This window comes from Erithacus rubecula, assembly GCF_903797595.1.
Source record: "Erithacus rubecula genome assembly, chromosome: 15".
NCBI lineage: Eukaryota > Metazoa > Chordata > Aves > Passeriformes > Muscicapidae > Erithacus > Erithacus rubecula.
In genome coordinates, this window is record NC_136667.1 from 4,206,209 (window position 1) to 4,231,073 (window position 24,865).

Below are 24,865 nucleotides of genomic sequence, written 5' to 3' on the forward strand. Positions count from 1 at the left end.
ATAACTTAGAGCAGCACAACTGGCTTGAAACATTGAGCCACACTCGGGCACTTCCTAATATGTTCCTGTGTGTTTCCCTGAGTGTTTTTCTTCCTTATCTTTTTTATATCTGAAGTTCTATTCCCCTCCTCTACTCCATGTATTTGATCATTTTTTCAAGTCCCTTGGCTGAACCAATCTCTTTTCATGCAGAGGATAAAAAGAGAAAAACTTCAAAGTAGGTTCAGGTAATTAACAGCTGAGGGGAATATAATCTAAACCATAGGCCCTGCTTTGCACCCAGGTCTGCTTTCAGAGCCAGCCGGCAAGGGAGTGCCTATTCCCCATAGCATCCAAATCTGCTTCCTCTGAACAGCTTTGCCAGGCCTCCAGTTATCACATCTGCATTTCAAACACCATGTCTCTGGCATTAATTATTAATTAGCCTACAGTCACCCCAGAGGATTTAAGTTCCAGCCTGCACATACTTATTCATTGACCTCTATCTTAGTTTTTGTTGGAAAAAAAACCCACTAGAATGCTTAATAATTTCCTTTCTCTCAGACCCTCTGTTCCAGTTTCATGGCAGGGAAACAGTATATTTTGAGATGGAAAATCACAGGGCTGTCTAGAAATTTGTTTAGAGCAAAACGCTATGTCAAGAGTTTGAACAAACCATTTCAAAAGATTTAGAAGGAGTTTTGCTGGAGTATTTTTACCTTTGACAAATGAATTTATGGATTTCCCAGAACTGAGAGATGGTGGAGACAAATGCAAGGCAGTGGAACAGTGCTCCATGTGCACTTTAAAAATACAAACTGGATTTAATTACTGGGTAGCACATTTAGAGGATCAAACCAAGGCAAACGTTTATGTGAAAGCTCTGGCGTTACCCTGCTATTGACACCGGTAAGAAGGAAAATAAAAATGCTGTTGCAAGGCACAGGAGTGCTTGGGCTTTAAATCTGAGCTCTGTCCTCAGGAATATGGAACTGGAGGAGCCTGGGTTTGTATCAGTATAAGGTGGTTTGGAAGAAGCTCCTCAGCCACTAAAATAAGTACATATCTCACTGCTGCTTTCTTTGCCATTTTGTGTCTTCAGATTAAGGTTCCAGGAGTAAAAATATCAGAGTAATCTGGTAGAAACTGAGTTATATGATTCTCTTTTTTCCCAAAACTCCATGAAAACAAAAGTGCCTGTTAGAGTTTGGATGAGATGTTTATTGAATATTCCCTTTTGTGAGTGGATTTTAATGCTACGGTATCCCACCCCTCTGATGAGGCCTCTTTTAATTCCTCATACAATATCCCTAGATTAACTTATTTTAAAATGTCACCACAGTTTCTTGTTTTTTATTTGTGGTGCTGCCATCTGAAATAATCATTGAAACATGAAATATTGCTCCACTTTGCTTCCTAAGGAAGTGTTTAGTCTGTAATCACGAGGTCAGACTGGTTGACTTCTATGCCAGCCTAAAATTGATTTTTGAAAGCATTTAATCTGCACCTAAGACTCTTTGAATTCCTGTTTAGTGGAGGATATGGAAAAGAGCTCTGAGACACAAACATTCATACTTAAACTGCCGGGCTATCTCGGGAAACAAAAATGCGTTTTTCCAAAATTGCAGCTAAACCAACTCTTTTGGAAAATCATAAGCCTGTGCTGAAATGAGCACCTGAAAATAGATGTAGGGACCAAAACTGTTGACTTCCATGAGGGATCTCTCTCCTCAATCTCCCTGAGAGTTTTGAGGAGTTGGTTTGTTGCTGCTCTTTTATTATTTTCACATTTTATGAGTAGATCTGGGGAGCGTTCAGCATACAGTAATAACTATTCTTTCCTCTGCTTCAAATATTTAGAATATTTCTTACATTCAATTTAAACAGCAAAAAGTGCCTGTATTTCACAGGGAAAAGAGGAACAGGCAATACTTCAAATTTAATTTCCAGGAATATGGTTCCCATTTATAAAACAACAGATTGTATCTTGGTGCTGAAGAGGGAGGTAGATCCAGACTATTTTAATGAGACATCCAGGACCTTTTAATCACTTCTGCAGTGATACTAATACCAGTAATAACAGTGATAATGGAAAAAAAACCCTGGTGTGAAACCAGGGCTGGAATCTGTTCTCTGTAAATGTCAGAATGTTTCTGAAATTAAAACTTCGTGTTAATGTAGCTCTGTTCCATATGAATATTAAAGAGGAATAAAGACTAAATTTCTTCCACAGCAGAGTGAGATGTTGTTTTAGAAAACAACCACATGGCAGCTCGATCTGCAGGGATGGATCTGGGGTGATTTTGGGGGGTGGCTGGGGTAGGGGCAGCTGGGCTGGGTTTGAGCCCTCTGCTGCTCCCTCCTCCTTCTGCCTTTGGTTTACATTTATTGCCATTTATTAACCAGGTCCTTGGGATAAAGGTTCCATGCCCCAAGACTGGAAAACTGTTACCAGTGCTGTTAAATTACATTTCTGTGTGGTTGTAGAGCCAGCAGTGAGGAAAGCATGAATGTACAGATACAGTGGGTTTGACATGTTGTGAAATATTTGTACTGTTCACGTTAGCAGAGATGAATTTCTAGAAGAAGCCTACTTTATGCTTCATTTTATATATATTTGCATTTATAGCTTTCTGTTAAAGCTGAAATATTTTACTCTGTTGGTGAGATCTAACCCTTGGCAAGTCTGGAAATGCTTTGACCTCCATTCTTATTACACCCTTCACTTTTTTTCATTTAAAATAACACCTGCAATAGTTTTCCAGCCGTGCCTGACATCCACCAAGGACTGAGCTGGAACTGCATTTTGTATTTTGAATGTTTCACACGAACATGTTTGGAATTCAGATTTGGAGGCTGCAGATCACTTTTTATGTAGAGAAGCCACATGGGTAATTCTGATTTTCAATTACTTGAAGAGTGATTATGGTAAAAGACTTTTGATTCCTTGTGTGTTTGAGGACCATGGGCATCTCTTGATGAAACCCTGGATGCAGTTTGAGGGAATTTTTGCCACCTGTGCACCTGTAGGTGGGAACAAAGCTCTTGTAGAAGGATGGGTGAAGGTGGAGATGTTACTGTGTCAGCAGAAATGGGATTTGATTAGATTAGGGGAGAATGTAGACCTTGAGCTGACATCACTGGGCAGGGTTGTGCTGAAATTTGGGGTGCAGGGCTGGGTTACAGGAGCAGGGGATGTGTGTGGTGTCACCAAAGGCTGCACGAGTGACACCAGAATGATTTTGGGTAACATCTGAAATAATTGAAGCCTCTGGAAGATCCTTGTCCTCCTTGGAGGTTTTTCCTGGCACTGAACATGTCCTGGATGTGCAGAATTGGTGTGTTGAGGGTGTGAGCAGGGAGGATCCATGAGGAGCCAGCAGAGTGCTGTGCCCAGGAGCTGCCACAGACCCTCAGCTGTGGGACAGCAGTGGCATGGTGACATTCCCCCAGGGATTTCTGTACTCAGCCTGTGCCCATCCTGAACTGCACTTTCCTACAACCACACCCTGCCTGTCCTCCTGAACTTTCCTTTCAGCCCCAAAACCCCCAAATGTGACATCCTCAGAGCCCTTGCTGACCCCTCCTGGTGCCTCATCACTGCAGAACCCAGGTGTGTTTTAGCTGTTCCAAGGCAGGGAAGGGCTCAGGCTGAGCCTGGCAGGTGGCCAGCACAGCCCCAGCTTGTGGCCAGCACAGCCCCAGCTTGTGGCCAGCACAGCCCCTGCTCGTGGCCACCTGGGTTTTGGGGTGGCTCCTGCCAGGCAGCCCCTGGCACAGCCAGGCACATCCTGCTCCTGACCTGTCACCTCCACCCGGAGCACCATGCTGAGCTGGGCACTGTGGAAAGTTTTAAAGAAAGTTTTTAAAGACTTCGTAGAGTTCCCCGTCCTCACACTTTTGTATTTTCCTTTCTTTTTCCTAATTTATTTTAGTTTCTCTTTCTCCCTCCATGCAACAATCTCCAGGGCTCCATGCCCATGCTGGGGGTTTGCAGTGGAATAAGTTAATGGGGCCAGGTTCAAGGTGAATTGTCACAGTTTGGGTGACTTTAATCAGCTGGTTGCAAATAATAGGCTTTATAAAATAAAACCTTTCATCACCAAAATCATACAATATTGGAATGGTTTGGGTTGGAAAAAACCTTAAAGGTTGTCTTGTTCCACCACTGCTGCCATGGGCAGGGAAAAAAACCCATATGAACAGAATTTAAAAACCATTTATACACACAATCTAAAGAATAAGGATGATATTTGGGAATTTCTGGGTTTTATTATCATTGCTGTAAGTTTTGAAATCATAAATCAGAGTGTATGTGTGTGCCATGTAACTGCTACCACCAAATCACATGTAACACTCCATGGTAATTGTGCTCATAATTATGCAGTTAATTGAATTTCTGCAATAGTTAAAAACGGGCACATAAAAGTCTCTCAAGATTAAATGTTTTAGTTAGGGAAGAACACTCTCTTTTGGAATATTGACTAAAACAAAAGCAGTTCTCACATGCAAGTGAACTTAAGGGTGATAAAATAACCTCCCAAAATGAACCTTGCTCCAAACTGGGGCATCCCACAGAAGCTGGGGATTTTTGCAGTGCCCTAAGAAGGAAAAGCAGAGTGTGCTGAGGTGTTTGTGAGCTGGAGAGCCACGGTAGAGGAGCTGCAGCCTCTGCATCTGCCAGGCTTGGGAGGTTTGAGAGTGCTCTAAAAATGTTCTGCTGCCAAATTAGCCCTGCTGTTAGCAGGGTAATATTGGAACAGTGTGTTAAAGTCAGATTTTGCTTCAGTATTTGGAAAGGAGAGGTTGCTCTTTCTTTTTATTTTTTTAGCTTTTACTTTAATTTTGTGATCTCATTGGTGTTTTAGTGACACTTTGGTTTAACTCTCTGATTCCACAGAGAAGTCACAAGATGTAAAACCACAGAGAATGTGAACCTGTGGGTCTGTTGCCTTTCTCCTGTATATTATCAACTGATTTATCTTTGGAGAGGAAAGAATAAGGGAAAGTATTCCCAATATGTTTGATATTAAATCTGGATATCTCACCATGGGCAGTCATCCTCCTGACAATGAGAAAGGATTGATAAAATGCATTGGAGTTTTCACCTCCTCTTCTCTTCTCTTCTCTTCTCTTCTCTTCTCTTCTCTTCTCTTCTCTTCTCTTCTCTTCTCTTCTCTTCTCTTCTCTCTTCTCTTCTCTTCTCTTCTCTTCTCTTCTCTTCTCTTCTCTTCTCTTCTCTTCTCTTCTCTTCTCTTCTCTTCTCTTCTCTTCTCTTCTCTTCTCTTCTCTTCTCTTCTCTTCTCTTCTCTTCTCTTCTCTTCGTCTCACATCACTAAGAAATGTAATCACTCCTTTTTTTTTTTCCCCAGGAAAATAATTTTTAAAGTTTACTTATTGCAAGAACAGACAAACATTTTTAGCAATTAAACAATATAAATTTGTTAAAAACAGCCCCAAATGTCAGCTAGCACAGCAATGACCCAGCCCTGTAGGAAATCCAGCTTTAATACCCCTTTTCCAAAGGATCATGTGTGGAGTTTCATTATTTTCTGGTAAGATTCACAGGAGACTGTTTCTTTTAATATCCTGTTTTTCCTACTGATGAGATTGGCTTGAGAGGGTAAAATATAAAATATTGATAATTAGACCTCAGGTCCCTCATCTTTGGCAGCTGTGAGTTCCCATTCACTGCTCTTTTTGTTAAAAGTTGCCCTTTCCGACGACCGCTTTATTTTAAATATTACAGATGTGAGCTGATGGAGTAAAAAAAGATGAAGTCCCCCCAAAGTCCCCCAAAGTGCAGGGGCTTTATTTGTGTGATTTCTGCCTCGGCAGCCCCGCTCCCCTCCCCCAGCAGCGCACTACAAAGCGTGTTGTACAGGGACTCCATTAATCCTACATTTCCTAGATGGTATCTGAGGCACAGTGGGTTTCCACAGAAATTAATTTGTCCTGACAACAGGCCTAAAGATTGGAGTCCAGGGATCACTTGGCAAATTCCCTTTAAACTGAGCACAATAATAAACAGAAAGCTGATAACGACAGTTCTGAAAGACCACACAGAGGCCGGCGCCCGAGCCGAGCGCTCGGCGCGGATCCGCGGATGCTCCTATAACGGAGCCGGGAGCTTTAACGCCTGATAGGAAAATGAGCCCCCTGATTTATGCACACTTTAATATCCCAGCACTGGGCAGGGCTTGCTGCAGCTCCTACAGAGCTGGGTTTTTAACTCTTTTCTGGAATGAAAGGCAAAGTTTGAGGATGATCCGGTTCAGCCCGTTCTTGTTTAATTTTAACAGCTCCAGGACCGTTTTTTGTTTTCCTCTGTGCATCTTGCACTTGTAAGTATTAGCAAAAGTTGGGTAGTGAGCAAGATTGTATTTCAAAGAATGAACCAAAAAAGTTCTTCATCTAAATCTGTTTTCTTTGAGATGTGGTAATTTAGGGTTCAATCATCTCCTCTGCGGTAATTCCTTCTTAAATATAGTAAAAAGCATTTTAGACAGAATTATTGCCTGCTTGCTTGGTTTTATTTATCTTTGCTTATTTAAATGCTGTTGTTTTCCCCAAAGTTAAGGTCTGGAAATATATACTGATATATAAAGTGAATAAACAAACATTCAGTGGATATTTTAGAACTTGTCAAGATAAGAGCGTTTCAAGCCCTGATATTCATTAACATAGAATTTAGAGTTTTGATGATAATTAGGATTTGTGGCATGTCAGGATAGCTCTGCCAGTTGCATCTCTGAAAAAAAGTAATCATAATATTAAGAGTTAGGACTGATAGGGTGATGTTGAGTAAGAGAGATGTTGTGTAACTTTTCACTGTTCAAGCACACGGTACATAACGATTTAAGCAATGAGTTAAAAAAAGGAGGACAAGCTAAAAAAATGTGTGAAACATTTGATTTTATTATTGAAAGATACCTTGAAATTAAAGGCTAATTTTGTTCTCAATGTCCAAACTATGAAATAGCAGCCTGTGATGCAGAGGGGACTGTCTAACTACAAAAGGAAGATCCTAAAGGTTTTTCCCAACCTCAGCCCCTCTGTGATTCTGCAAGGCAGCCTGTTCCCTTGACAGGTATGTCTGTGCACCTGAACAGCAGGAGTCCTGTTTGATCACTTTTAATGGGGCAGATATTTCTCTGGAGATGAAAACCCAGCACTTGAGAAACCCAAACTCAGTGATCCTACACCACGATGCCTCCTCCAAAAGCTTTCCCACTTATGGAAACGCTGCTGGAGGTGAGCAGGGATGAGCTGCTGTGGATGGGTTGTGCCCAGGAGGGCAGGAGCAGGTGGGTGCTCCATGCCCATCCCTCCATCCCTGCTCCCAGAGGATGCAAGTTGGAAATGCACCAAATTGAATCACTTTTAGCACTAAATTATCTATTTCTACGTCAGATAGAAGGCGGGGTGAGGGGGGGGAGGGCATGGCTGCGTGGTTACAGGCTTGGAATGTCCCTGCCCTCACCATTTGCCAGGCAGAAGGTTTATAAATAAAAAACTTCTGTCTCACGTGCTTTTCCAGCACAGCCAATGCCCAAACCAACCCTGATTTGATAAGAGCAGCACAGGGTTCGTTAGGTAAGAGCTTAATGAGCTGAGAGGTGGGACTGCGTCATCCTGGCAGAGCGGGGTGTTTGCACCCCACCTCCCTGCTGAGAAATAAACCCTTCCACTTTCAGGATCGCCTTCAAATTAGTTTGTACACTACAAATTAATCAATTACCGCCGCCGTATTTTGGAGATGAAATTCAGGCCGAGCAGGGCAATTTGTATTTGTCACACTTAAGGGACTCTATTGTACTGAAAAGCAGAGGGTTTGAGAACAACTGGCTTTAAAGCTGTCGAGCTCCTCTTTCCAGAGCCTGCTGCAGGAGCAAATTGACTGGCTGTGCCTCTCAGTTCTGCAGAAGAACAAACCCAAAAACTCCCCTCCACTTTTTATATCAAAACCGCTCTGTGCGTTTCGGTGTATGAGCTATTAGATTTTTTGAATTTGGATCAAATCAGGCATTTTCCCCCCAGCAAATAGTCCTCCAGTGTGCTTTATACATTTGATTCAAAGGCCTGTGTATTATTTGATGTTCTTAGGAGATAAACAATAAACTTTTGAATATGTTTTTTCCATTTGAATACAAGCCTAGGGATGCTTCACCCTGCATCCTAAAGCCTGATTTCCCCTGGGACTCATTATCATGCAGCTCACATGTTCAGTCACCTACACTGTTGAACTTACTATCAAATAACCTTCGAAATGTTACTAGTTATTACGTGTCAGAGGGCAGATTTATGATAAACTAACTTTGAAACAAAATAATGAATTCTCAGCGTTCTGTTTCCAGCAGCATTTCTGGTAATTTGGCCGGATTTAAATTTTAAAACAGTAAGTTGCCTTTTTCTCTTATTCTGTCATATAAAACAACTCCCTCCCCTCATGAAATTTCTCCCTCCTTAAATATGCTTTACGAGGATTTGAGCAGTGCCTATAAAGAATAAAAATGAGAATATTTGTCTGGGAGCTACCAAACTGCCCACTGGAGTTCATTTGTGATTAAACTTTCAGAGCTTTCTAACTTGGTGAAAGTTAAATTAACTTAACCCTTAGCACAGTCCACCTGTATCCAAAACACAGCTGGGCAGTAGATGTTTGCAGACAGAAATATTTTCTCCTCCTGCCTTTTACTGCCAGCATTTTAAGGTTTTGAGTGGTGTTCTTGTATTAGAATGGCAAAAATCAATAGTGTTGTCTTCTCAGAGAGCTGGTTTATGGCAGACCAGAAATGTTTTCCAAGAGGACATTCTGAATATCAGCCCCCAAAGTCCATATTTAGGGAACTAAATAATTGTCCAATTTTCATGAAGGCTGAGCATGACTTCAGGGGATCTGTGGGCACTTGGCCTCTTTCAAATGGCAGCCGGAGCGACCGTGACTTTTAATGAGATTATATCAGAGGGAGGAAATGCAGGTAGATAAATGCCATGCACCCATTTCAGAGGTGATTAGAGGAGCAAACATCTGCAGATGAAATTTAAAAGCACTCACTATGTAAAAAAAAAAAAAGTCTGGCTAATTTGGGGAGAAATCGGCGCGGCTCCTCTTGGCATCAGCAGGGTTTTTGTGGTTTCATTTTGGATGAGCAGGGGCAGATAAATGCCTGCAGGATTTTCATCTCCTCCCAGACAAAGTCTTTGAGATGGGGCTGATCTGTGAGACTGCAGGAAAGTGCCTGACCCGGGGTGGCTCTGTGAAGCTGGGGATAGAACCTCCATCTCCAGGGCTCTCTCATCTCCTTCGCTCCCCTCGCCGTGATTATGGTTCTCCAAGGGCACCACGGGCAAAAGTTTCATAGCAGGCTGTCTATTAATATTTATGCAGCCATTCAGGAGGTAGTGCATTGTTAAAATGCAAGTTGGAAATGCAACAAATTTAATCACTTTTAGTACTAGAAATTATCTATTTCTAAGTCAGAAGGTGTGGGGGGGGCATCGTTATGATATTTTATTTTTTAACCAACTTATTTGCCAGTTGAATTAAAGAGCAGTAAATGATCTCGTGTAGATAAAGTTTTTCTGAGGAATGCAGGATATCTCTGTGAAATTTAATGTGAGGAGTTAAAAAATATTTAAAGTAAGCCCTCGGTGAGTCAGGACATGCAGGGATCAGCTGTGCCACGTCAGCCAGGCCCTGTGCTCATGTGCTGGATCTGCTGTGCACAGAGGCCACTGGGATTTGCCCTTTGCTTCCATGCAATTCCTCCTGCCTGCATGGAGAAAGAATATTTTTATCACTGATATCACTTCATTTTTGCAGCTGTCTGCTGGCATCAGGTTGGTAATATAAACTCTGTCAGAGAGCAATCTCTGCCTTGCACAGGCTGCAAAATCCACAATTATTATTTAGAGTTAACCTCCTCAGAAAGTGGCCCTTACTGAAACTGTTCAACCCCAAAAAGAATTGTTAGTTATTGTTATCTGAGGACCTCCTACAGCTTTCCCTTGGTCAAATAAAGCTCTTTTTGTTTTCAATAGGACTTTTTTTTTCTGAGACCAAGCTCCGAGCTTTCATACACGTAAGATAAATCCAGTGAAAGTAAAATGTTAATTAAAATGTATTAAAAAAAATTAAAAAAGAAGAGTGTGGTGCTCAAATAGAGCACTTTTTTTTTCAGGTCACTTGGCTTTCTGATGTCATTTCTGGCAGCTTCGTTAGCCTGGCTCCATCACGTTCTGCTCTGAACGATAACGTGATGGGAGATGATCAAAGTGAGAATGCAAAAGGCTCAGGACATTTAAAAAAATGTTCTATTCTGGAAATTGTTCTAAAACTATAAACAGATTACATTAAAAATCTGTCTTACCCAACATGGTTGCTCATCATCCATTTTTAGAAGGAGCTATTGAGAAGTTTGGGTAAACAGCCTTGAAGTCTTTATGATGGCAGGCTGGAAATTTCTCTGGAATTTTAGGCAACCCGAGCCTCTGTGAAAGGGAATGTAACCCATTTCTGCTGCTAGGTGCCTTGTTTTAATCTTCATACTTAAAAGTGGCAAAGCATATGGGTCAGATCACCCACTCCTGCTAATGGACACAATTCCCTTGGACTTGGGTGTCCAATTATGCCAGCTAAAGATCTGTCTGTTGCTGGGCTTTATTTCCTTATTTTTCTTGTCTTCCTGATCTCTGACCCTCTATCAAAGGAATGCTGTCTATAATATGATAATAATATGAAATTCGGAGCTCTCTTTCTAATAATATAACCCAAAGAATTGTCAGGATGCACTCCTTTATGGGAAGAGCAGCTGATGAGCAGTTTCAGCCTCAAAATTGTCTTTTCCTGGTACAGGAAGAAAGTTTGGTAGCTGTTCCTGGCCTTGTGGTGGGATATTAACCATTTCTGCATTTCCAAGGAGCAATTGCTCTGTGGGCTGAGTGGGTGGATAAACTCATTGTCAAGTCAACAAAAAGACAGGAGGCCATTTCCCCTAATTTTAGCTGCATTGTAGTGCTTGGGAAAGTGAGAAATTAGTGAGGTTTTTAAGGGCTCCATCCTCTGATGCTCTCAGTCAGTGTGAGGATGTGGCTGAAGCAGGAAGCAGAAATCCACAGGCAGTGTGACACCTTGGGTATGGAGCTACACAGGAGGATTTTGATTCCAGGCAGGATTTGACTTTCTGCTTTGATTTATGGGCTGAATATAAATGTGTATTTTAAGGAGTCATTAGATTTTGTGGTTTGAAATATGCAGGTTTGTGTAGGAAAGGGTGCCTGGGCTCCTTGTACAGCCCCAGTCACTTCTTTATTGTAGAAAATATGGCAGAGAATTGTGTGTAGGAAGAAAACCCTTCATCTCAGGCTCTTTACACCAAAGAAGTGATGGGATGGTCAGGAATGGCATGATCCATGAGAAAGTAGGAAAATAAATAGGGAATAACTGTACTGAGCTTTATTGTGAAACATCTATTCCAGGTGTATTTTTATCTAAATCAGTTTTGGTGGTGGTGATAGGGAAGAGCTTGTAGGTGCAAAGAAAGAAAGGTACAGCAGGAGAGAGCTCAGCCAGCTGGGACATCCTAAATGCTGGAGAGGCACATCAGGACAATCCCTTGATTTCCACAGGGAGAGGTTTTGGCACCTGCCAGGCTCCCCTGTCCTGGAGCTCCTCTCCTTGGGTGGCAGCAGCAGCTGCTGCTGGTGACCCTCATGGTGGCCTTTGGCTCTGCCTTCTCTCCAGCTCTCATTTGGGTAAATGCTGCTCTTGTTTACAGTACTGGCAATCTGGAGCAGCCCCTCTGCCATTTCTCCAGAGCAAACATTGCACTTGGGGTAATTCCAATCTCCTGCTTGGTGCAGATGGAGCAAGGGAGGTGAGGGAGGTTCCTGCCCAGCATCCCCATGTCCTGCTCCTGGTCTGTGAGCCCCAGGTGACTACACAGCCACACAATTAATCTGTGACATGGGGAAGCTGCCCTTGGTCTTTCCTCCCCCTCTCATCTGACAGAACTTCCCTTCCCAGCTCCAAACCCAGCTGTGGCTCAGGACCACTGGATCCAGCCCCCTGCACCTCGTGGCTGTGGATTCAGCCCTGGAAAATTCTGCCTGGCCATGGCAAACTGTGCATTGGCTCCATGATTTGTGTAAGCTCGAATTTTCCACTAATTCCCTTATATATCCTAGATGGAAAACACAGCCCCAGGGCTGCTATAAAGCACAGTGCTGCTGGAGCCACAGAGAGCTGGGAACTGCTGGAGCGTGGGGAGCCAGGGCAGCACCAAACCCAGGGATGCACTTGGCACAGGGACAGTGGGAGCAGCTCCAGCCCTTCCCTGGGCTGCTCCAGCCTGGTCAGAGCAGGGACACAGCTGTGTCCTGGCCACCACACCAGCTCTGCTCAGTGCCCACTGCCTGAAACCAGCCCCTGGCTGGGGCTGTTTGGTGGCAAACATCCTGGCTTGCTGTGCTCTGCTCTCGTGCAGCCTCCCTGCACCCCAGGGCTTTGTTTTGTGCTGTGGTGCAATTCCCCAGCATTAATTTTCTGTATAAGCCACCCATAGATAATTTGAGAGCATTTTCTTTTAAGCACAGCAAGAGTGGCACATGGGCTGATTCCCCAAATGATTGCTTGTCTTGTGACAGAGAGCTGTTGACCTGCTCCTTTAATGTTACAAGTCTGCATCTAACTGCTCTCTTAATCCAACCTACTTCCTTCTTTTTAATGAAATTGTCCCTTTAGCCTTTTTTCTGGGCCGGCTTTTCAACACTAACATTAGAAACAGGCTGCTCAGTTCTTTCCTCTGCTAACATCTTGCCCAGAGCTAACTTGCAGCTTCACTCTGTCAGCTGTAAGATATAGATATACTGTTGTCTTAATTACTCATATTTCTCCTGCTGCTCATAATTCTGCTTGTTCCACCAAAGAGCTTTTCAGAGAGCTTTACAGCTTCCCTCTCCCTTTCTTTGGGGGTTTAAAGGTTGTCAGATATATAAACGATCCTTGTTGCAGAGCTTTGGTGGTGACAGTGTCCTTTGTGGAGAAGATTTAGGGGGATGGGAGGACTAAATACAGATGCTTTTAGGCTCCATCTCTGAGGAAGGAGAGAACACACATCGTACTACCTTGCATAACAGAGCACCAGGGAGGGTGTTTGGCAAATCCCCTCTCTAATGAACAGCCAGGCAGCTGTTTCTTCTTGCAGCTTAAAGTGCAGATGCTGATTGTCAGGAGAAGGGTTTTCTTTATCCACCACTGATTATCCGTGGCTGTATCTGGCTGACTGCTATTCCTCTAAAAATGCTGTTGAAAAGGGACTGGACTCTTGAAAAAAAATCACTGCTGTGCCATAGGGAAGCTGTACTCCTTTGTGGTTTCAGCTCTCTCTTTTATGATTATATACTACTGTTTCTGTTATCTCTATTAATTAATCTGTCTGCCACAGCAAGTATTGCATGTTGAGTGATGTAGAGCAGACTGGCAATGTGACATCCATGTTTTTTTGGCACAGCTTGAACAAGTTTTGTCACCTCTGTGAGCTCTCTAGCGAGTTAAACCTTTGGCCAAAGTCCTCTCCTGGCTACTTTGGGTCCACTCTCCATTTTAGCAGCCCTCAGCTCCAAGGTAGCTCAGTGGCAGAACAGATTTTAGTATTCAGCTGCTTGTCTCAGTTCAGCTGGCTGACAGGTTCAGGACGCAGTACTGTGAGTTTATTGTTAATTGAATAAATTAGGAGCCTGTCAAACTGCTGTGGTTGAGCCTGTTTCCCTCCTAGAGCTTGTGCTGGTGGAGTGGCTGGAGGTGGGACTGTGCTTTCCATGAGAGGGGCTTAATCCCCTCACTCCATGGACTGAAGTGGTTCCAGGTTTTGTTGTGGTTCTTTTATATATTATTTTATATATTTATATAAATTTTCCAAATAATTATCTGGTGAAAACGCTGTGCAAGAAATATTTGAATATCAGAGTGGTGAGAGGTGGTGACACCAAAGATAACACACAGGTTTCATCTGATCTAAAAGCAGTAACAGGCAAATAAACACCAGGCTGCAGTAAGTCATGACCAAACTCTTCCAGGAGCACAGACGAGGCTGAGGAATCTGTTACAGGAGCAAATGGAAACAGATGAGAGAAACTGGTGAGAGAAATGAGAAATAGTAATTTGGTTCTGTGCAGAGGAGTAGCACAGGGAAAATAGATCTTCAGGTCAGACAGATCTTCAAGTCAGTACTCTGCTCTTGAAGAGCTGAAAGGGATCAGAGGAGCTGTCTCAGGCAAGTCAAGTTCCAGGCAAGGTCACAGCAGTGAGGACACGAGGGAAATCCTGGCAGTTCAACCATTGCCTGTAGGAAACTCAGTCAGGGAGCACCATGTGGAAAACTTCATCCTAAATCCTGCAACCCCAGCCCCAACTGGACAAGGTGAGGATGACACTGTTAAAAGCCCAGATTCCCTGAGGTTTGTCACAGGAATATGTTTGGTGCAGAGAAAATGGAGCCACAGGCTGTGATGCTCAGTGTGAGCATCCCCCTGTGTGTGCAGGGTGAGCTCTGCCTGGGGCTCCAGCACCTCCTGCCTGGGCAGGGCAGGGCAGGACAGGGCAGGGCTGGACAGGGCAGGACACCAGGGCTCCTCCAGGAGGGCTCTGGGGCCACCACTGAGCCTGGCACTGCTCTCAGGGCTGCTGGAGGATGCAGAGGGCAAGTGGTGAGCTGGTGTTTGGCTCTGTTTACTCAAGGTTTCCTCCTGGAGCAGCTCTGGGGGCACAGGGCTGGCTGAGTTGGTGGCCATGCAGCTGCTTTGGCACCCTGGCCACCCTGGGAATGGGCAGTCCCTCCCTTGCAAAGGCACTGACCTGGTGCCTCAGCTCTCCAAATTTAGGGATGCTTCCCCATGAACTCCTCTCTGCAAACCCAAGGGCTGTTAAAAGAAGAAGGTCTCGTGACTGTGTGGTACTTGGATGCCATGGCAATGTAATTAACTGCAGAGCAATCTTACTAAAAATGTCCTTGGTGGAGGAGAGGACGGGGTGGGAGAGGATGGATGTTAAAGGGGAGGAAGTTTCCAGACCTGTGGCTTCACCACAGCTTGGCTGCTTAAGCCAAGTCCTTCAGCTCAAATGTGGATCCAGAGGTTCAGAGCATAATGTTTACTACAGTGTCCACGTGGGAGACAAAGCAGCACAAACTCTTGGAGGTGTTAAGGGATTTATATAACAGCTTCCCACCCCCAAGCCTTTCCAAGCCTTTGGAAAATTTTATAAAGTATCTTAGGCTAAAAACCTTTTTGAGCTGCTGGATAACTTGAAGCAAACTTCAGAAAAGTATTCCCATTACTTTTCCCTTGTTCTCCTTTTTTCTCTTCAATGTTATCTATGGATCCAGGAACTCCCAGGCTGCCTAATCCAAAGGAGGCAGACACGGGGTTCTGCATGGAACTCTGAAAGCCTCAGTGCAGGAAAGCTGTGCTGCTGATTACCTTATCTCTGTTACTCTGCCAAACCCTCAGAATTTGGCAACCTGGCCCTTTTTATATCCTTTTTTCCTCCCTCCCTCATGACCTCTGTGGCTGCATTTGCCAAAAGTTCCCCCTATTAGATATGAGGCTGTGTATCAGCATCCACAGGGCAGATGCTCCCAAGCTGCTGGAGTATTGGAGAATTCCTGAATGCTGGAATTGTGTGAAGCATTTGGAGTTCAACTTCAGCTCTGGTGAGCTGGAAGTTACAGCACAGAGTCATTTCACCAAGTTCTGCTCTCGGCTGTGTCCTCTAGAGAGGAAGAAATCAGTTTCTATTGTTTGTGGTTAATCCTGCTGCACATTTGTATAAGCAATTATAGATTTTAGTTTTGGCCTGAATATGAAGACTAACCATAGTAAAAAAAATAAGTTTTCATAGGGATATTCTTTAAAACTTAAGTGAGCTAGTGCAGTGATCCAGTGCAGGGTGAGCCAAGATTTGGTGGCATTTTGGTGGATTTCTGTATTCAGACATTGTTCTCCCTTATTTGAATTTTCCTGCATGTTGGGACAAGGCACAGGCAGCCGTGTTTTCCATCCTGATGAACAGCACAGAGCTCAAGGAGTTGAGCTTAGATTGGCTTCCTCTGCAAGAAAGATTTCTCCCTGTCACCCAAATCATAATTTTAAAGCATGAAAACTCTTTGTCAGGACAGCAGCATTTTAACTCCTTACATTTTGCAACCTGATCTTTGCAGAGCTAAAAAAAATAAAATATCCCTGTTCACTGAAGTTGCTCAGAGTTTGCTCTGGGTTGCAAAAATCTGTAAGGTCACCTTGATTGCTGCACATCAGTGTGGTCCCAACAGGGTGCTCTGGAGGAGACTACCATTGCTGTGATTTAATCCAAATCTGTTTAATCACATATAATCCACAAATATGCTCACCCAGGATCCAGTTTCAGAGCTGTACTGAAGGCAGGGAAATCTTGTGTTGTCACAAGTCCTGCTGACATCAGTGGGGTTTCTTATTGATGCAGGACTTAGTGCTGGCACATGCAATTACAGCAAAATTTGGGGTTTAGCATATTTGTAATTTCTGTATTTTTAGGAAGCTGTTGGTTGGAGGTGAGTGAGCAAATGAACTCTGGGCCATGTCCAGCAAAATCTTGGATTGAAGAGTTGTGCCAAGTGCCAGGGAAAATAATACAATAATCTGAAATTGTGGTGTGATTAAAAAAAAAAAAAAAAAGTTAAGGTTTGGTTTATATTTTTGTCTTAGAAATTTCAGTTGCTATGAATGAAAAAGATCCTGTGCTTCGTTCAGGGTGTTCTGTGTTGGGTCAGAAATGCTTCAGCAACAAAAATTGTAGGACTTGTCAGCATAAATAACACCCAGATGTTATTGCAGTGTTGCTGGTTGTGATTTTCACCTCCAAGATCCCAAAATCTACCCAGCCCCTGTTACTGGGATGGGAACACAGCTCTGTGGCCTTGGAGCTCTGCATCCCAAACCTGCATTCTAAATCCTGCATCCCAAACCCTGCATCCCAAAACCTGCATTCCAAAATCTGCATCCCAAATGTGCATCAAAAACCTGCATCCAAACCCTGCATTCCAAAACCTGCATCCCAAACCCTGCTTCCCAAACCTGCATCCCAAACTCTGCATCCCAAACCCTGCATCCCAAACCCTGCATCCCAAACCCAGCATCCCAAACCTGCATCCCAAACCCTGCATCCTCAAACCTGCATCCCAAACTCTGCATCCCAAACCCTGCATCCTCAAACCTGCATCCCAAACCCTGCATCCCAAACTCTGCATCCCATACCCTGCATCCCAAAACCTGCATCCCAAACCCAACATCCCAAACCTGCATCCCAAACCCTGCATCCCAAACCCTGCATTCCAAAACCTGCATCCCAAACCTGCATCCCAAACCCTGCATCCCAAACCCTGCATCCCAAACCTGCATCCCAAACCCAGCATCCCAACCTGCATCCCAAACCCTGCATCCCAAACTCTGCATCCCAAACCCTGCATCCCAAACCCTGCATCCCAAAACCTGCATCCCAAACCTGCATCCCAAACCCTGCATCCTAAAACCTGCATCCAAAACCTTTTTCAAAAAGCCTTTCCAGATCCAGGGGAGCTGTAAAGAGCTGAGCAATCCTGGTGAACAGAGCCCACACAACTGTGCAAAGTAATCCCTAAAAAAATGCTGGAAAGGGCAAAAAGAAAACACCACACTTTCCAAACCACTGAGACCCCAGGCAGGCTTCAAGGTAAATCCTGGAATAAATAAATAGTGCATGATCTGAGAGGCTGAGCCCATACCCATAACCACAGTCTGTTGCTCATCCAGTGAAATAATAAATACAAGGTGAACTTTTTTCAGCTTGCAAACTGTGTCACCTCTGGTGCATTTCTGACGTGACTCCTTTTTTTCCTTCGTGGCCATTTTGCAATTTTCTCTGGGTTTGTTTTGATTGTAAATAGGCACACACATTAGCTAAAGCCAGATAATTTTCTCCTGGCCAGCTTTGCCAGTAAATCACTGAGCTATGTAATTGGGTTTGTATAAAATTATGCACTGCAAACTTGGGAATAAGTAAAACAGAAACAAAAAGTTGATTTTTGCAAATAGTACCTTTTTTTTTTTTTAACATTCAAAACTTCTGTTTGACTCAATTTTTCTATTCCCTATCATGATAATTCTTTAAATGTCGAATGAAAATCCAGCTACAGGATAAATTCAAGCAGAACTGATAATAATTTCTGGTTTCTCTTGTAGGTGGAGTTGAATGCAGTGGTTAACTACAAGCAATATGTTCTGAAGATGATGGTGTTCAGACAAATACCCAATTTGATTCTGATAAATTGGATGCAAGACTTTGACCAGCATGAGAAGAACAGGTGAGAACCCTTGAGACTGATGCAGAAATAATCAGTATTTTGATGGTCAGGAAAAATATTGCTCCAGCAGCACAATAGATCTTCTATTAGAAACTCAAAATACTAATTACAATCTGCCTAAAGACTTATTATAAATGAAGTGGAGATAGAAACATGTTTATATTATGGGGAGGCTTATTTGCAGATAAGCAGGAAACCAGTCACACATCTTCACAAACATAATTTTAGCTGTTTTAATTAGCAGGTTTGCTTTGATTTAATTTAATTCAGCGATTCCTTCTATCTTTCCTGACACATGTGCAAATCAAACGGGCTGACCTGGCTCCTGACACGCCGTTTCCTTCCTCATTTCTGGATCTGTTGTTGTTGATTCCGGCAGTGTTTACAGGGGACTGATGGGGTCAGCCCTTCCTCCCAGATGGAGCCTGGGGATGACAACTCTGCATCTGAGGGGGCTTTGCTTCCCCCAACACTGCAGATTCCCGAGGTGCTGGGTGTCAAAGGCCACCAGGAGTCCCAATAACCTTCAGTTTCCAATTCTATTTAGGGTTGGAATGACAGAAAATATACTTTTTTTTTTTTTTTTTGTGGTGTAGTGAAAGTGAAAAGTCCTTTTCTTTGCTGTAGAGCCCCACGTGTGCATCAGTTTTGAGTGGAAAAATAAGCTTTAAAGCTGTCAGAATTCATATATTTAACATTTGGAGATTTGGTGGGTTTATTTAACAGTGAAAGTTGTTATTGACAGAATAAGAACACGTAGTCCAGGATAAAATCACAACATTAATGCGCTGACAAAACCCCAAACTGTGTTGACTTTGTTGAGCTTTTTGTTGGTCTGAGGGCTTGGAAAGTATTTTTTCTTCTTTATGTCAGAAAAAAAACGATTGTTAATATGCCAGGTGTTGTTCTCCTTTCCCTCTGCAGTCTCACAGCTCTATGATAGGTAATTAAAACAATCACTGAAATGTTTCAAAGCTACTGCAGCCTTTACTTGACTTTTAAAATTCCTATTTGATGAAGAATGTTAAAATTAATTTGTGTCTGGCTCAGCAAAGTGCTCTTTACTTGAGCAATGGACTTTACAACATTGCCAACAAAAAGAATGGAATGAATATTATATTTGCCTTTATCTAGGGTTATTCTGTTAACTGTTTTATACTGGAAATTAATTTCAATATCATACAGATGCCTACAAGTCTTGAATGCAGCAGTTTTAGCATGCAGCCACAGCTCTCCTAGTTCATAATTGTGGTAAAAATAAGAATTCAAAAGGAATAAACTTGCCAGGACAATTAAATGATTCTGCCCCCAGATAATGGAAGGACAAAGTTTATATTCTTGGACTGTAAAATCTGCAAGGGGAAAAAGTATTATTAAAGAAGTATGGTGTGGTTATTTTGAAAAGAACACTAATTTTACAAGTTTGTCTTTATGCTGAGGAAAAATATTTTGGAGATGTCGGGATAGGAGCATTTTGATTTGGAAAAACTCCTCTGTTTTTCTTCCCCATCTCTATTTTTCGTATTTCAGTTCCTGCTGCTTCTGTAGGGTTTTGGAAGACTTGTGATTCATCCTCTGTGGAATTCTTGGTCTATGGGACAGGATTTTATTAGTAAAATAAGCTTTCTTGTAATGTATCCTTTTTGATCCTTAAAAAAATCCTTAATCTTTACAAATGGGTTTTATGTCCCTGTAAAGCAGATCCTTCTCCCCTCCTTTCCTGACTTGTCCCTTTTTGGGATTGGCACTTCCCTGGCATGGGCAGGAGGGGTGGCAACCACTGCAAGCAGGAAAGACAAGCTGAGGAATTTTTTGGGGTGAGTGGAATTGGTTCAGGCTTTGAAATTACTGATTTAAAAAAGGAAAAAGCCAGGTGGGATGGAAGGTTTTGCATCTCCCTCGCTGGTGTGTGGGGAATCTTTGCCTGGTGTGGAAGTCAATATGCGAATAAAGCAAATATTTTTACATGTTTGCTTATGGAAAACGGAGAGATACCAGGGAACAGCATGCAAACCAAAATATCAATACTGACAAATTCAAATAAAGACTTTTCCCCATTAAATTTCCAATACACGACTATTTGTGCAAACATTTCCCATTTATGAAAGACAGCATAACCTCATCTTCTGTTTTTGCTCATTCATGGACATTTTTAACTCCTTCAGGAATGTTTCTAAATCCTTTTCTCCTAACCACACACAGGTATGGCCAACAAATTTACAAATGTGGATAAAAATGCAACTTAAATCCTCATCTGCGTCATTGCATCAACACAACTCAATCTGACAGTGTGTTCTTGCCAGGTGGAACAAAGAGCAATAAATTAGTTCTGAACATTTATGATCTTGCATTATAAAGACTCCAACAGACTGTGTTCAAAATCAATTGTCAGAGTGATGGGGATTAATAACTCTGGTTCTGTAACCTTTTCTGTATCTGCAGCCTGGCTAAGGGCACGTTTCAAGATCTGCTGCCATATTTCATTATTGCAACCTCCCTTTGAAAGACCTTTCTGATGCTTAAAAAAAAGAAACAGATTAGTTTTTAGTAGGGCTGGATGAATAACTCAGAATTAATAATTCACTCAGTGAGTTTTGCTTCCCGTTCTGTAGGAAGAACGAAGAAAAAATAGTTGTCAAAATTTTTCTAGTGACTCATTGGGGTTTTTTTTTTTTTTTATTAATCAAAAGTAGCAATCAGAATTCAGGCTGTGTTATGTGTTTGTGATTGATCACTCAGGTGGTATTGGTTTAATTCCCCAATTAATTGAGGACAAATACTAGAATAAATTTCATGATTAAATATTTGAGGAGACAATATTTAAAAATCCCTTTCCATCTGCACACAAGCTTAAAATCAGGTTTGGAAAGAACTCTTGAAAGTAAAAATCCGAGTGCACGAACATTGTTGGAAGGGAAATACAAATAAGGCAGGAATGTGGCCAAGCCAAGTTTATTACAAGACGCAAATAATCTTGAGGCTTCCACAAAGTTCCCCTTCTTATCTCCAGCACCTGTTTTGGGAGGAGTAATAAATATTGGGATAAATATGGGAGCAAGGCAAATGAGAGGTTTATTGAATTTCCCTGCCTCCCCAGCCACTGGGGAGTGAAATGTTTGATGCAAGTGAAACCTGAGCAGAACTTGCATCTTTTGCCTCTCTCTCCCTCCCAAATGGAATTTTTGCATCCCACCCATGCCAGGCTAAGAGCCATCCTTGTCTTCTCCTTTTTTCCTGCACTTTCCTTCACTTTCTCCCTAAATAGAGCTAAAACAGTTAAATATTTCCCCAGCCAATGCCCGCATGTGATCCGCAGGGCCGTGCATACCATCAAACTGTCATTTCCTTCCATTAACCTGCCCCTGACCTCCCTCCCCCGGGCACTTCCCCATCCCCTGCTCCTGCTGCTCCCCAGGTGAGTGCCTCTGTCACCCAGGGGCTGCACAGGAGCCAGGGGACATGTTGGGATGGAAAACTGGGCAGGATTTGCACAGCCCAGAGCTGGATGTGCCCAGAAATGCAAAGGAAGTGCCGCTCGCAAAAGAGCAGGTGAAGAAATTTGAATTTTAAGAGTGTCTATTAAGCGTTTTATGAATATTGTGAAATATTTAAGATCAGGACTGAGATCTACAGGACTGTCCTGGTGTAACTCTTTCATGTCCTCAGGAAGGGCCAGTTTGTGGAGAATAAAATCACAACCAGTAGAGGATCAGAGTTAATGAGTCACCTCCTTACAACAACAGAGTTTGGAAATTGCCAGGATTGTCTATTTTATCATTTAAAAACTCAACAGCTCTGTGTTTAATTTCAATTTTTATCTACAGGTAGTCTGTAGATAAAACGAAAATGAAACTTAGGCCAGAAGAAATAATTCAATCCTACAAAAATTTCGGTTATTCCAAACTGAACTTTTTATTGCCTGGTGATTTGCAAGAAATGTTGATGTTTGTGTCAATTTGGGACCATTTTATTTATTTTTCTTTTTTTTTTGTCCTGAAATTCCTCTAGACAGAAACATGGAACTGAGATATTATGAATCCAGCCAGATCATGCTTTGAACTGACAGCAGAGAACAGCAAAGCTCACATTGAATCCATAACTTCTGCTTATGGAATAAAACATATTTTATATGATAACAAAGGCCATGTGTGGTGAAGAATCTCCTCATCCCAAGGTAAGCTGGTAAAATGGCACAAGCTGAAATGAAGCACTTTGTTTCTAGGCTTATTTTGGCTGTTAAATCCCATATTTTTTGCTGAGAGATTAAAAATGTACCATCAGAAGCCTCCAATTCCTATGGATGAGGATGGTTTATCCCTTAAATCAGTCTGTGATGTAAATAGAATCAGAAAATTCCTCAATATTTCATCACCAGGCATAATTTACAGATCTTACAGGACTTTTGTAAATAGAGAATCCTGGAAATGTTTTGTTGGAAAAGATCTTTAAGACCATCAAGTCTTTTTTTTTTTTTTTTTCCTGAATCCCACTTTGTCCCTTTTTTTTATTATCCCATTAACTCTTGAAGAACAGTCTAAATATGCAGCATCCCATGATTTCCACTCAACCTCTGAGATCATGAAACCTGTTGGAAAACAGTTTTAAAGCAAGAAAAAACTGCAGTGTAAAATTCCTGTGCAAACACTGAATCCATTCCTTCTGCCAAGAGTTTATAATCAATTTTTTTAAGATTTTATTCATGCTGCCTTTTGTTTTTCCCCCTTTCCAGTGGGAATGTTACATTTATAAAGAAATAAGAAATTGCAGATGTGCAGTGGGGATGTTGGTGACAATTTCCAGCATGATGTGATTTGTGGACCAGCAGCACCAAGTTCCTGAACTGGTGGGAACTGGTGTGACTGGTTCAATTCTGTTTTAATTAATACCTAAAAAAAAAATAAAAAATTCTATAATTCCACAGAGACTGCAAAAAATCCCATTTTTTGGAGTAAATGTGACCCATTATTGTCCATGTTAAAATTTTTTGCAAATGATTTCCAGGGGGGGAAAAAAAAAAAAATTGTGGAATATTTTCTGTGCAATCCTCCCCCAAACCAATCTGCAGTGACGGGGCTGTACTCACCTGCTGGAGTGGGGAATTTAAATGGAAGAACAAAAAGAAACTGAAATTGCCTCAGGGATTGAGGTCAGGTGAAGGTTAATCAAAGGAAATGACAGTAAAATGGCATTCAGGGCTCTTGGTACATTTTTAATCATTCCTCTCTCTGTCGCTCATAAAAGACACAAAAGATGTCCAACTTTTTTTTTTTTTTTTGCCATTGTGTTTAGTTAAGGGTGACTTTTATTTTTGTCTTTTTGATTGTTTTAAAATAGCCTTTCTTTTTGATTTCTCTCGTAGTTTTAGCTCCTGCAAACTTGCATTGCAGTGCCTTAAAGATGTGTGTGGGAAATTGGGAATGTGTGTGGGGGGAAGAAGAATGTTAAGAAAAGGGAGTAATTTTCCCCAGAATATCTCTCATTTTAGCTTCTCTTTCTCAACTGATAGATTTTGAAGGATTTCTAGAAGCCATGAGTTTAAGGAATAAATACTCAGAAAAGCTAAATATTCACATTATTACACAAGTGTCAGGCTAAGTGAAGTTCATGATTGCAACTACTGGAAACGAGAATAGTTTCTTTCACCCTCTGCTATTTACAACTTACTGTTCTTGTTTTAAATCTAAATATTTTTTATATTTTTTGTAAAAATATTTGAACAATCTCCACGATTGCTATGAAATTGTGAAGCCATGTCAGAATTTGCAGGCTGTTGGTTATGTTCTGATTTTGAGTAAGTGAAAAGGCCCCGTTTGGGAACTTTTCTTTCCCAAGTTTGGAGCTGTCACTTTGTGCCCGTCACCTCAGATAACTTTGGCATAACTACAACAGGAACAGGAGCAACTTTATGTAACTTATAACTGCCCAAGGCAACTTTTAAAAAATGTGAGCAATGCATTTTTTTTTTTTCAACTCTGTTTGTATAGACTCCCTTCCCCCTGTAACACAAAGATCCTAAATGGGATGGATTAAACCCAAACAGCTTTTAACTGAGGTAGCTTGGTGTAGTAAATGTGTTTTCCCTGCTCTTTTCATCAGTGTTGTGCATTGAGCCCCTTGAATGATGCAGCTGAGGCTGAGCTTAGACAGGACCTTGAGCCTAGTTTAGGCAACTTAAGCCTTTGGAGAGGTTTAAAAACTCCATGCAAGGAGTGTTCCCACTGTGAGTTGCAGGAAAATGAGATTTTATGCATAGGCTCCACACTTTGGGGGGAAAAAAAAAAAAAAAAAAATCTGGAAGTGATTTTCCTGTGTGTCCTGGTGCTGGTGTGGCCAGGATTGCCACTGGGAATGTGGCACTTTTCCTCCAGATCCCTTAGCAAGAGCTGCCACATGGATGCCAGATGGGCTCCCTGCCAGGGAGGAGGAGGAGGAGGGAAAGCCCTGCCCACCCTGCAAACGCTGCTGAGAAAAATCCTGTCAGGGAATTAGTGCAAAAACTGGGGAAATGG

At 42.2% G+C, this 24,865-nt stretch overlaps 1 protein-coding gene and 1 long non-coding RNA gene across 2 annotated transcripts in view; one reads left to right on the forward strand and one right to left on the reverse strand.

Annotated features, from left to right (window-relative positions):
• The window catches only part of LOC306808552 (sodium/hydrogen exchanger 2-like), a 516,475-nt gene that overhangs the window by 251,105 nt on the left and 240,505 nt on the right, over nucleotides 1-24,865 (reverse strand). The window lies entirely within an intron of this gene.
• Nucleotides 1-24,865, forward strand: part of LOC306808528 — an 80,367-nt gene that overhangs the window by 7,141 nt on the left and 48,361 nt on the right. Inside the window, exon 2 of the long non-coding RNA XR_013776056.1 lies at nucleotides 18,235-18,356. This is a non-coding gene — a long non-coding RNA (uncharacterized lncRNA). The remainder of the gene's footprint in view (nucleotides 1-18,234; nucleotides 18,357-24,865) is intronic.